Raw genomic sequence first — 13,990 nt, forward strand, 5'->3', positions numbered from 1 at the left:
TAATCCGTGTTCTATAACAGAAGATTCAGTTGTTCAGTATCTCAGTATTAGTAGTGATTTCAGATGTTAGTAAAGCAGTATCCGAGTTTTTGTATTCTGAGTTGCGATGTTTTTAGTTATGATTTGTGCATTCATGTATGTGTTCTCATTTAGTACTCTCATTGTTATTCAGTTAAGTAATTATTCATGCATAAGCCCTTGCATTTAGCCTTACCTCATCTTCATACTTGGTATATTCTCGTACTGACGCATTTGTGCTATGGTGTTTTATTTGACACCATAGGTTCAGAGGCCGAGATCCAGAGTACCCCTAGCAGCTCAGTCCCTGTCAGCAGCAGTAGATGTAGCAATGAGTTTTCTTTATTTGAGAATGATCCTTATTTTTTTTACTATCGTATCAGACTTAGTTTAGTTTTAGTAGACGGAGTTAGTTGGGGCATGTCCCATCAACTCCACAGTTCAGGCAGTTTAGAGGTTTTTTAGACAGATGTATCAGTATTCAATTTTCAGTTTTGAGTATTTTTAGATGTTTTGAACCTTATGGCCAGTTTCTGCATTTATTATCTATATTATGTAGTGCTCAAGTACAGATATCAGTAGAGGGTTAGTTTGTGGTCCTTTGGGATCATGAGAACCGTGTGACATTTCGGTTCCAGAAAATCGGGTCGTCACAGCAAATGATGATTTTGTTGGATTTGTAATCAATATAAGAGAGGCACTAGGATTGAACTTTACTTCTCTTGACCCGTTTTACCTAGAAATGCCATAAAACCACATCATTGTTCATGGAACATCAACACTCTTAACTTAGAATATTTTCATGTCCTTAGGCAAACAAAACAAAACAAAACAAAAACTAAATTAAACGTTGCTTAACCAAGAGAAAACTAAGTGTACTAGGCAGTCATATTTTTCAAAACTCAACTTAAGAATGCATGAATCAAAAACCAAGTTGAACACTTTCAAATATCATTAAAACTAATACTCTTTATATGTACACAAACCCTTACCATGACACAATGGGATCAAGAAATAACATTAAATTATCATCGTACAGCCTAGCAAACAAACAAACTACACTAACCAAACAAGCAACAACTATGATGCACCCCAATGCCCTCATATTAAAGAAGACCCTCAGGCTTAGAATAAGTAACGAATATCAAGACAAAGACTAAGTATAAACACTCACACTTACTAGGATTACAATCAGACTTTTTGGCTTTTAATATAGGCTTGGGAATGAGTTTGGTACATATGGATCAAGTGACTATTCGTCCTTAGCAATATACTTCCTTTGGCTCCACTTTTCTACTTTCTTTACTTTTATCCCCTTTTTAACTCTTTTGGACCTTAGCTTTAATTTTTTTTGCTTCTTCATTTCTATTTCTGTTATTTCTTTTGCAAACTTTTTCTTCTTTAATTTTCTCATTTTTTCTTTTTTCTTTTCATTAACTTTACAAAAGATTGCACCTGAATCCCTTTTTTCATTTACCAACTTCTTCTACATACCTGATTTCTTTCACACACCTCGATGATAGATAATCTCCACTTAGATGATTTGCCTAGATTAAGGTACACTATTTCCAAGAAGGGACCAGGGCAAAAAAAGGTTCATTGTAAATAAATTGGAAGGTGGATAGGCTAGTTCAAGAAAAAGATCTATTTAGGCTCAATTTTGTGATCAAGGGATATTATTTTCATTTGATAGGCTTTTTAGGTTTATAGTGGGCTTATTCAAGAATGACCTACAATCCTTTTCTAACTGACCTACCTTCAACTTGGGCGAGACTAACTAGGCAAGTTCTAGATCACACATACTATGACTAGGTAAACCTCATAGCACACCTAGCTTAAGGCTATATACTCAGTCACTACCTATATGGTTCAAGCAAGTTAGGCTATAGGTATCATGCTCATAATTCTAATGCCATAATAAGATTCACATTGGTCATAGCTTAGGATAAGCACACAAGAAAACAAAAACATCACAAAATTTTATGGAGGGGTATCAATTTAAACACATTAAAACTAGAGATTGCATACTCTTTTATTTTGACTGCACAAATCTGTCCTATTTTTCTATAGATTACCCAAAATGTACAAAAAGTAACATAAAAACAAAAATAAAATTCCTAAACATGTCGATTCTAACTTAATGCATCCCAGGGAAAAGAAACATAACAATAAGAACCTTCAAATGTGGTATACCCCACCCCCAACTGAGAAATCATGCAATATTCCCATTGCATAAAATAAGAAAACAATGTAAAATTAGGGTAGAAACAAACTTGTGGTGCACTTGACGCCCGTTTTCTATGATCAGTAGGGGTCACAAATATAACCCCTTTTTTTTCTCCATCTCTTGTGGCCTAGGCTGTGGCTGTGGAACTTATAGTCAAGTCGGCACTGGTGACAGCTAATACACTCAATGATGACATCACAGGGGAGATCTCTTTGCCTCCCCTACCTTTAATAACAACCTCAAAAACTATAGTTTTAATATAAGCAGGAGAGACCTTACTCCTCTTTGAACTAGGCACCTCAAAGGTCCTCCCACTCATCTTCTCTTTTCTCTTCTTCTTCTGATTCTTCTTCTTTCCATTTTTGGCTTTAATTTTTCTCCATTTATAGGGATGTGTACCATTCTTTATTTTATCTACTACCTTATCTATCTTCCTATCCTCTCCCCCCATCTACAGTGCCTTGGTGTAAAAATATAGTACAACCATATTAACACTAAAATCTATAAATGTCAGGAGCGACATAGATTGCATAATGAAAGGCTTCCTTTTATAAAGCTCCTTTATCAATTCTTTAATTCACCTCACTCAATAGTGACTGTGCTTAAATTAGAATCCTGGACTAGCTTAGCTATTATTTGTCTCTTAAAACTATCAAGATGGGTTTGTATTCCTCGTAGCACTTCCTTAATTTTATGCTCTATCTAGGGATTCACCTTACTTCTAACTTCTTAATCCATGCATTAAGTATAACCTAATTCTTCTTCATCATCTCTATTAAAGTTGTAGGTACCAATGTATAGACGACAAGTGCCAACTAACCTGTACTCAAAGGTGTTGTGGGTTGTAGTATAGATGAAGAAGTATCACCAACTTTGGAAACTAAGATTTCTTTAGTAGTTGCAGCTCTCTCAGTTGCCAATGAAGGCAAATCAGTCAAATAACCTTAAACTCAAGCCACCAAATTTAAAGTATCCTTTATTAAGGAAATGTTAGTGGTCTTGGTCGATTATATGAATCTGTCAACTACAATAATGGATGACATATTTGACTTCAAACAAATAAAAACACCAAGCTCAAGAAAGAGCTAGCAGTGTAGTAATGCAATAGACTCTCCCAAACCTCTTCCGTAATGATCTGCAAAAATTTTAACTCCAATTCTACCTTGCTATGATGCTCCGAAATCTCATCCCAAGATGTCACACGGTGATTAAGGCTACTAGTAGCCCTAAACTAATCCTTTGAGCCTACTACTACATCTAAGACTTACTTTAAGATGGATAATCAAGCAATAACGCTGTATCACATTAAATCTAAACTGAAATAACTGGAAAACATATTCTGAATATCAAATACTGAAAATTCTAAAACAAAACTAATAGTCTAGTCTGACAAAGCCTCTACTACTCAAACTGAAAAGCCATTGGGACAGACCCCCAACTGACTTGAACTGGTCTGAAAGTAATACTTAAAACACTATTAAAGCGGGAAAAATGCAGATATAGGTCATCAAACCGTGAGGAATCACCAAGGATAAATATGTAGATGAGATGCTCGAAGATTACTGTCGTTGCTAGGATTGAGCACCTGAACCTACATTATGAGACAATGTAGCACACAGACGTATATATGGATCAGTACTTTAAGGATGTACTGAGTATATGGGGGTGTATGAAATAATTAAAACAATAATATCATCAACCTTTATAAAAATCATGCATGCTGATATAACTGACTCATATAGCTTGAGTAACTCAAAAATATAAATCTCATATATTATGAATAATGGAACGCATAGTATGTATCTCATGAGTCAAAATACTTGTTTTGGAAATCTATATCTGGAAGCTAAGACTGTAACTTTAAAACTAAAATCTAAAGTAAAAATAATATTTGGATATGTCAGTGAGCCTTTACATTTAGGGAACAATAACTCATCTCAAAGGAACATACTTTACTTTAGGAATTGATTATTTACTCTTACTAGTAGGGAAAAATACTCTCTTTAAGGAAAAATATATTTTAAGAAAAATACTTAGAAAATCTTACAATTAGGGAAAAATACTCAAAAGCTGATTATTTACTTTTACTAGAAGGGAGGTTCTCTTAACCGACATAAACCATGCGAGCTACGTGGAGTCCAATGTTTTGTCCTCCTAAGGAAAAAACCTCACATTGGGGAGGGGCGTCATACTTTTTCCAGAGAGTATAACCTCAACTTAATAATTACTATCTCGGCCTCGGGCCCATAAATCTCAATCCTACGGTGGCACGTAGTTCTGTGGTATGAAAGCGTAGTAACTTACCCAGCTCGGTGCTAAATATTACTCCCTTTAGTTAGCTACGTTCATCTCATGGAAATACAATTTAAAGTAATCTCATGGTTCATAAAGAACCCAATAATAAAATCTGTAATTTTATTTAGTAAAGTGGATTTCAAAGCTACTATGACCATCAAGGTCAAAACATTCTCAATAATCACAAAATACTCAAATCATAGGTGCTTATAGCACAAAAGTTCATAAAATTAAAATCTCAACTAGGGCTTAGTGACCCATAATTCAATCTCAAGATAAGACGCATTAAAATGTATACTAGATATCGTAAAGATTTATAAATCATATAGAAATCTGCAAATTTTCAGCACTATGCATTGCAATCTCAACATACTCATGTACTTCAATTTCTAAAGCATTGAAACCATCATAAACTAAAGAAATAATAACCTAGGTTATAAACCCATACTTTAATTTCATCAGAAAACATGTAAAACCATAAATCTTGAATTAGAAGCTTTGGATGAAATCTAGCTTTTGGGACTCTATTCGTACTCTTGAATGAGGGTTCTTGAGGCTTTTGACTTGGGAACTTTGAATGGTGAACCCTTGAGATTCTTGGAAGAGGATTTGGATGCTTAGGGTTTTTGGTTGAGTGAAATCTTGAGAAAAATCTCATATGACGCTTGTAGTGACCTTAATTCTGATGTTTGTACGGTTTAAGAGGCTTGGAAAAAGTCTAAAGTGCCCTTTTTAACTTTTGTACGAAGCTGAAAAATTGAAGTAGAAACCTGACTTTATGGGCCATCGAGACACGACACTATCATGGTGGCTTACTGGAAATTGACAAATGGGAATCTGGGAGTCACCACGATGTGAAGCCATTGTGTTGTCCCACTGGTTAGGACCTGGAACTTCAGCGCGACGTGTCACAATCGCGTTGGGCTACTGAAAATTGACTATTGGGAAATTAGGGTCCTCCGCGACGTGCCACTATCGTAAAGTTCCACTGGTATTTGAAAATTGTTAAATAGACCCTCTACATGACGCGCCAAACACTAAAATGATGGTGTCTTATGACTAGAACTTAAATTAGCCATAACTTCTTGCCCGGTCATTGGATTTGGGTGGATCTTATATCATTGGAAAGCTAATTAAATTTCTCACATGATAAAAAGTCAAAATTAGGGAAAATCTATATGGTTGAAATGTTACTCACTTAGGAAGTCATTTCTTAACCTTCTAGAGATGAAATTAGGCTTAAGGAAAAGTTTGGGGTATTACACTTGTCCATCCCTTTATTGTTAGCACTCAGTGCCTTATCATCTTTTATGGGTACTATGTGGTAATGAACAATGGACCACCAAGCCTTAGTAGTGAAACTCAATGTATGTTTGTAAATGGCTATCCTTTTTCCCCATTCTGCTACTTTTGTAGCTTTTGTAATATGACACACCAGCCATTTGTAGTGCATTATCTTGTCATTAGTACTCAACATCTTCACCTTCTTCAAATATAATATCCAGTAATCTAAAATACCCTGGGTTTTGATCCCTAAAAAATTTCTTGAGTTTGAGCTTTTGGACATCATACCACTTGTGGGTACTTGTTGTATGATGTTGTATGGTTTAGGGTCCTTAACTCATATAATAATTAGTATGCTCTGGTGTCCATTTTTTCTAAGCTATGAAAGGGAATCATAAGACTCATATGGAGATGGTACGAATTAGGTAAGCCACTCATATGTTGCTCAATATGTCTAGCCTAGAGTATTCTGCTTAGGGTACGGGTTATGGGTACTTATTGTATGATTTAGTATGAGTTGATCCTTGGGGGTCATACATTGGATAGTGTTGAAGTCCAACATTCTGTCTAGGGTATGTCTAGTGTGTACCACTCGTATGATTGTGTATGAGTTAGGGGGAGTCAAACACTCCTACGTGCATTTTTTAACTTTTAAGTTGACGATATTCTCGATATTTCCACTTTTGACCAACTTAAAACCCATATCTTATAACCTTTTTAGGGCATCACGAACTATCAAAAACACATCAAATAGACTCCCAAATACTCTCAAATCCTCAAGGTCAAGAACACTTAGGGTTTTCATCAAGCATATCAATTGGGGCTTTCAAGGGTGATTTCGCTCCATCTTCTTTGGTATCTAAGGCATTTTACTCCTCCCTCATTATTAGTTCAACTAAATTCATGTTTTAATGAATGGTTTTCATGATTTAATTATGGGTATTATTTGGTTTTTAATTATATGTTGGGGTTTTGGTTATTAATGGTTGATTTATGTTTTTCAATGTTTTTACTTATGGTTTTCATATTATAATTGTGGTTTGAACATGTGGCTTCATGGGAATGGTCAATTGGTACTTGGTTTTTATTTTGGAAACTATATGCCCTCAACGTGTATATTAAAATGCCTATGAGAATGCTTTAAATACATAGTTGAACTTTTATTGAAAACATTGCATGGTATAACATGGTAATGGAACCTAAATTTTAAAATGGTTTTAATGGATAAATGGCAAGGCCTTAGTGGCTATGGCTTTGATTTAAAACCTTGTGGGTTCACGAGAATCACCCAAGTGAATATAATAATGGAACCTTGATGTTTCGGATTTTGACGGAACATTTTACATCTTTTTCATGGGATAATTGTATGTTTTAAAGCACCAGATGTATTTAATACTTGATTTTAGTGTTTTTAGGTCAAAGAGTTAGCAAGAGGAAAAACTTGGGAAAAAGCAGGAAAAGGGCACTGACGGTCCAATTGGCGGATCGTCAGCCATGCGACGGACTGCCAGGGTTGTTATCAGAGTAAAATAGAGAGGACCAAAAGACTGATCTCTGCAACGGTCCAAGTAGTGGACCATCGAACATCCGACGGGCCGCCAAATTAGCCGTCGGGTTAAAACAAAATATGATCTTTCAGATGATCTAGTGACGGCTTATGTGATAGACCACCAGGCTAGTGAAGGTCCACCAACCTAATTGTTGACCCTTAATAGAAGATGCCATTTTGGTACCGATCATGACGGTCCATTCAACGGACCGTCAAGCTTTCGAGGAGCCATTGTCCTGACCGTCAACTTGGACGCGGCTTTTTCTGAGTTTAAATTTTTTATACTCTACACCTGGGAACATATAAAATACCCAATTTAGGTTTAATTTAGGGATTCTAGACCATATTTCCGACTTTGAACATAATTGTAACATAGTATTCTCTGAGAATCAAGATAGAATTGTGGATCTAATCATTTTATGCCTATTTTCTTTTGAAGATTTGAGAACAAATCATGTAATTTTTGTAAGTAATTCCTAAATTTATTTATGAGAAACATAATGACTCTTCTTCTTCTTCTTCTTCTTCTTCTTCTTCTATAGAGATGTGTGGCTAAGCTTCCATAACTAGGGTTATGAGAGCCTTAATGTGAAAAGCTGATTGGGGTTCTGAAAACACTTGATTTCCATGGTTAACTGAAGTTGTATAAACCTTTCTTCATAATAATGACCTTTCTTGGTTGCAAACTTGAAGGGTGAGCCCAAGAACATCACTTGTTTGAATAGAAAAGTGCTTGTTAGGAAAAGAATAGGTTTACAAGGGATCTAAGGGATTTAACTTTGGGTTAAGGGTTGATGCCTTAACGGGATCAACCCACATGAGAGAATAATTGAAAAATTAATGCATTCTTTAAGCTCAAGAGAATTGAACGATAATCTAATTATTTAGGTTAAGAGACAAATAGGTAGATTATAGGATTCAATAACTCTTGCAATTGAAGTGATTAAGTAGAGATTCATAATAATTCACAACCCTAGATGCCTGTACATCTTGGTAACCGTAACTCTAGTTGTATACTCTCATTGAATTAATATTTGCAATAAGAATCACTAATAGAAACACTTTCTGTTACAAATAACAAGATAAAACTTACAAACCAAAACCCTCTTTAATTTGGAACCTTTAATCAACAGTCTAGTAATAACCACAATACTTAGTGAACATAGTATTCCCTATGAGATTAGACCCCGACCTAGTTGGGTTATATTTTTAACAATGATTGCTTACTCTCTTGTAAGAGAGCTGTAATTTGGGCCTATCAAATTTTGGCGTTGTTGCCGGGGATTACGACTGTCAATTAAGTTTGTGATTGTTAATTGACCATTGGTCAAGTTTCATAAATTTTACTTTTATTTGTATTTTTTGGTTCATTACAGGTTCATTGTTGATTATGCCGCGTGCCAGAAGTTTGGGAGAACCGCTATTACTCTTCAATCCTGAACCGCATCTAATTGGTAGAATAGAAGAATAACAAGAAGCTGAGAGACTAGCCAACTTGGCTAGAGCACAGGTTAATCTGCAAAATAATGGATAACCAGCTCATGACCATAATCCTGATAATAAAGATTGAGGAGATGATGATCTGATTAACCCAGCAAATAGGAGGCGTACAGAGAATGTAGAGGTGGTTGCCAATAGAAGCCGGGCAGCTTGAGGGAGATCAAACCACCAACATGCTGTGCAATTTGATCTTGATGAGGAGAAGGACGACTTGGATAAAGCTGGTGCTATAGAAAAGATTATTCCACCTCCACTGATACTTGGGGTTAAGTTCAACATAACCAGCACCATGATACAACTACTTAATCTTAAGGGGTTGTTTGTAGTAATTCCAGGGGATGACCAAACTTGCACTTGGTGAATTTTATCAATATTTGCAAATCCTTTGATACCCTTGGTGTTGGTCAAAATGTAATTCATCTTCGATTGTTTCCGCTGTCTCTGTCTGGGGAGGCAACAATGTGGTTGAATGAGTTTTCCCATGATTCTATAAAAATTGGAGGCAATTGAAAGGAGATTTCCTAGAAAGGTTCTTTCCACCCTCCAGGATGTTACAGTTGAGGGATAAAATCAGCAACTTCAGACAATTACCAAATGAGGCACTACATTAGACTTGGATGCGATTCAAGAAAAAGTTGACATAGTGCCGCAACAACAAGATGACTGACAAGCATTTAATGGTGACTTTCTATAGAGCCCTGAACTTTATAACTAAACCAACAGTTGACAATACAGCAAGAGGAGTATTCATGGAGCTTACATTCAATGAGGCTGCAGATATATTGGAGCGGTTGACTAAGATAAGTAGATCTTGGCACACCAGGGATTCTGTGGTAGCAAGCCCTACTATGTCTTATGGTATGTCAGTGGAACAATTTCAGAAATATGAGGAGTGTGACCAAGGTATGGTACACATGAAAACACAGATAGATCTGCTTACTAAATACTTATTATCTGGGAAGACTGAGAAGGTAAAAGTTATTGGGTCGCAAGGCAGAGTTGATCTTGATTCTAAGGAGGAGGTGAACTATCTAAATAATCAGGGGGTTCGTAAGGCAATATCCAAGGGAATCAAGGTCGAAACTATAACAATAAGGCTGGTTACAAAGATAGGGACCAAAGGAGTTGGAAGAACCAAAATAACAAGTGTGGACTGTATGTACTTTTTGGAAACCGGGACAATGCAGCTACCAGTTCAGGCAAGATATCCATGGAGGATATGTTGGAGAAACTATTAAAGGGAGTTGAGGCTACCAATGCTAGAGTGAAGATGATGAAGAGTGACTTATCTTTTATGAGCCAGCTAGTAAATTTGCACTCAACTTATATTAAGTAGTTGGAGCAGCAGATGATCTAACTCTCGACATTATTTAATCAGAGAAAAATTGGTGCCTTGCCTTGCGATACAGTGTAGAACCCTCATAACGATAGCTCTTACATGGAAGTTACCACTCGGAGTGGTAAAATATTACCTGGCCCTTCTGTAGGCAAGGCTGTGATCAATGATATGATCGATGGAGAGGTAGAAGTTGATGAAACCCATCTAGTGGAGTCTGAAAAGATGGATGGTAATGCGAGCACATCTAACCATCAGTAGGTTGATGAGTTAGAGGAAGAAAAAGAAAAGAAGAAGAAAGCAGTGGTTACCATTTTCCCAAAACCACCGCCTCCCTTTCCTTATAGATTGAAGAAGAAAGCTGATGATACAAGGTTTAGTAAATTCATGGCGATACTGAAGCAGCTGACAGTGAATGTGCCTTTAGTGGAGGCATTAGAGTAGATGCCTAGGTATGCTATGTTTATGAAAGACTTAGTGATAAAGAAGAGAAAAGTGATCTATGAACCGGTGGAAAACCTTTACCACTGTGGCGCTATTTCAATAAGGTCTTTGGTGCAAAAAAAAGCAAACCCAGGAGCATTCACTATTCCTTGTACTATTGGGTCTCTTGATTTTGCTAAGGCCTTGTATAATCTAGGAGCGAGTATTAACCTGATACTGCTTGCTGTTTATAAAAAGTTAGGTTTGGGGGATCTTATACCCACAAACATGCGACTAGTGATGGTGGACAGGTCGATAAAGTGGCCAGTGGGTATTTTATATGATATGCTAGTGAATGTGGCCAACTTTATATTCTCTGCAGATTTTGTTATTCTGGATTGTGAGGTGGACTTAGAGGTGTCCATAATCTTGGTCGACCTTTTCTTCCAACTGGAAGCGTACTTATTGACTTGTGAGCTAATGAGCTCTTATTCAGGCTTAGTAATGAAGTAGTTCAGCTTGATGTGTATCAATCTATGAAGCAGCATAAGGAAATGAGTATGTTATCTATTGTTGATGTTTATCATGAGGATGATCAAGAAGTGACAATAGAGGATAAATTTACTGTTGAGCCTTTGGCTACAGTCTTGATGAATTTCGATAGCAAAGGCATTAAAGAGTATGGGGAGACTGTGTGTGCCTTGACTAGAATGGGGTCATACTCTTATGCTTCTAAGAAGCTGGATCTAGATCTTAAAAATCACCCAACACTACCGGCAAAGCCATCTATTGAAGAGCCACCAGTGTTGGAGTTGAAAGAATTGTTAGGCCATCTACGATATGTGTTTATAGGCAATGGAAACACTTTACCTGTGATTATTGCAGAAGATATGGGGGAACAACAAGTAGAGGCACTTATCTCAGTGCTCTAGAGGTACAAAAGGGTGATAGGATGGACTATTATGGATATTATTAGCATTCTTCCAGGTATTTGCTTGCATAAAATTCAGCTTGAGGAAGATTGCACTCCTACCATTAAGCATCAATGCCATATTAACCCACCTATGCAAGAGGTGGTTAAGAAGGAAATCATCAAATGGCTTGATGTAGAAGTTGTATACCTCATTTCTGATAGTAAATGGGTAAGTCTTGTCAAATGCGTTTCCAAGTTTGGGGGGCATGACTGTGGTAGCGAACGAGAAAAATGAGTTGATCCTTCTTAGACCTGTGACTGGGTAGAGAGTTTGCATGGACTATCGTAAGCTCAACTCATGGACTTTAAAGGACCACTTTCTAATATCTTTTATGGACCAAATACTTGACCAGTTTGTGGGAAGAGGTTGGTATTATTTCTTGGATGGATATTCGGGCTATAACCAGATCTCTGTAGCCTAGAGGATCAGGAGAAGATGACCTTTACTTGCCCGTATGGTATTTTTTTTTTAAACGGATGCCGTTTGGTTTGTGTAATGCACCCGCTACCTTTCAACGGTGCATAATATCTATCTTTTCTGATATGGTTGAAGACACCTTGGAGGTGTTTATGGATGACTTCTCAGTAGTAGGTGATTCTTTTGAGCTTTGTTTGGTGAATCTGAGTAGAGCTTTGCAGCGGTACGGGTAGTTTAATCTAGTGCTTAATTGGGAGAAATGCCACTTCATGGTGAAAGAGGGTATTGTCCTTGGTCACAAAATTTCTGCCAAGGGGATTGAAGTCGACCGAGCTAAGGTCGAGGTTATTGAGAAGCTACTACCTCCTATTTCAGTAAAGAGAGTGAGTAGTTTTCTTGGTCATGCGGTTTTCTATCGGCAATTCATAAAAGACTTCTCAAAAATTTCAAACCTACATTTCAAAGTTTTGTAGAAGGAGGCCAAGTTTATATTTTATGGCAAATTCTTGAAGGCATTTAAATGCCTTAAAGGGAAATTGGTTGATGCTCCTATTATCATTGCTCCAGATTGGTCAAATCCATTTGAGATTATGTGCGATGCAAGCGGAGTGGCGCTTGGGGTTGTACTTGGCCAAAATATGGATAAGTTGTTTCATCCCATTTATTATGCAAGCAAGGCCTTAAATGGAGCTCAAAAGAACTACATTGTTACCGAATAGGAACTCCTTGCAGTTGTCTATGCCTTTGAGAAGTTCTGGGCTTACCTATTGGCAATCAAGGTGGTGGTTCACACAGACCACGCCGCCTTGAGATATTTGATGGCCAAATGATGCTACGCCGAGATTAATCAGATGGGTATTGCTTCTCCAAGAATTTGACTTTGAAGTCAAAGATAGGAAGGGATGCGAGAATCAAGTCGCAGACCACTTGTCCAGACAGGAGGGAGGTTAAGCACCCAAGGATGAGCTATAAATTGATGATGCATTTCCATACGAGTAAATCTTGGTTGCTGTGTTAGAGACAGTGTTGTGGTATGCAGACTTTGCAAACTATGTGGTGAGGGAGATATTCCAGAGAATATTTTTTTTACCAAAAAAAAATATTTCTTCACGATATTACACACTACTTCTGGGATGAGCCGTATTATTTCAGCATTGTGCAGATAATATTATAAAGAAGTGTATCCAAGAAGTGGACATGCTGAATATTTTGGAAGCTTGTCATGCTTCTCCGATTGGGGGTCACTTTGTAGGTGACCAAACTGCTAGGAAAGTATTGCAAAGTGGTTACTATTGGCCGACTTTATTCAAAGATGCTCATGAGTTCGTTCGGAGATATGACCAATGCCAAAGACAAGGGTCAATCTCAAAGCACCATGATATGCCTTTGACAAAAAGGATGGAAGTGGAGTTGTTTGACATCTAGAGCATCGACTTCATGGGACCCTTCGTGAGCTCATATGGGATGAAATATATTCTGGTTGCCTTTGATTATGTATCTAAATGGGTTGAGGCTGTTGCCTTGGCCGATAATGAAGGAAAAATAGTTGTTGCATTCCTTAAAAGGAATATATTCTCTCGTTTTGGGGTGCCACAACCATCATAAGCAACGGGGGATCATATTTTTGTAATCGAGTATTTAGGCCTGCCTTGGCGATGTACGGTGTTAAGTAGCATAAGGTGGAAACTCCATACCTCCCACAAACTAGAGGGAAAGTAGAGATTTCAAATAGAGAGATCAAAGCCATTCTTGGTCAAACGGTGAATGCAAGTAGACAAGATTGGTCTAGGAAGCTTGATGATGCCTTGTGGGCAGATAGAACAACTTTCAATACACCTATCAGCATGTCATCGTACCAATTGGTTTATGGCAAGGCATGCCATTTGCCGATTAAATTAGAGCATAAGGCGCTGTGGGCACTTAGGAAGCTGAACTTGAACTGGAATGAGGTAACAAAGTTGAGATTG

This window comes from Capsicum annuum, chromosome 3, assembly GCF_002878395.1.
Source record: "Capsicum annuum cultivar UCD-10X-F1 chromosome 3, UCD10Xv1.1, whole genome shotgun sequence".
Classification (NCBI taxonomy): domain Eukaryota; kingdom Viridiplantae; phylum Streptophyta; class Magnoliopsida; order Solanales; family Solanaceae; genus Capsicum; species Capsicum annuum.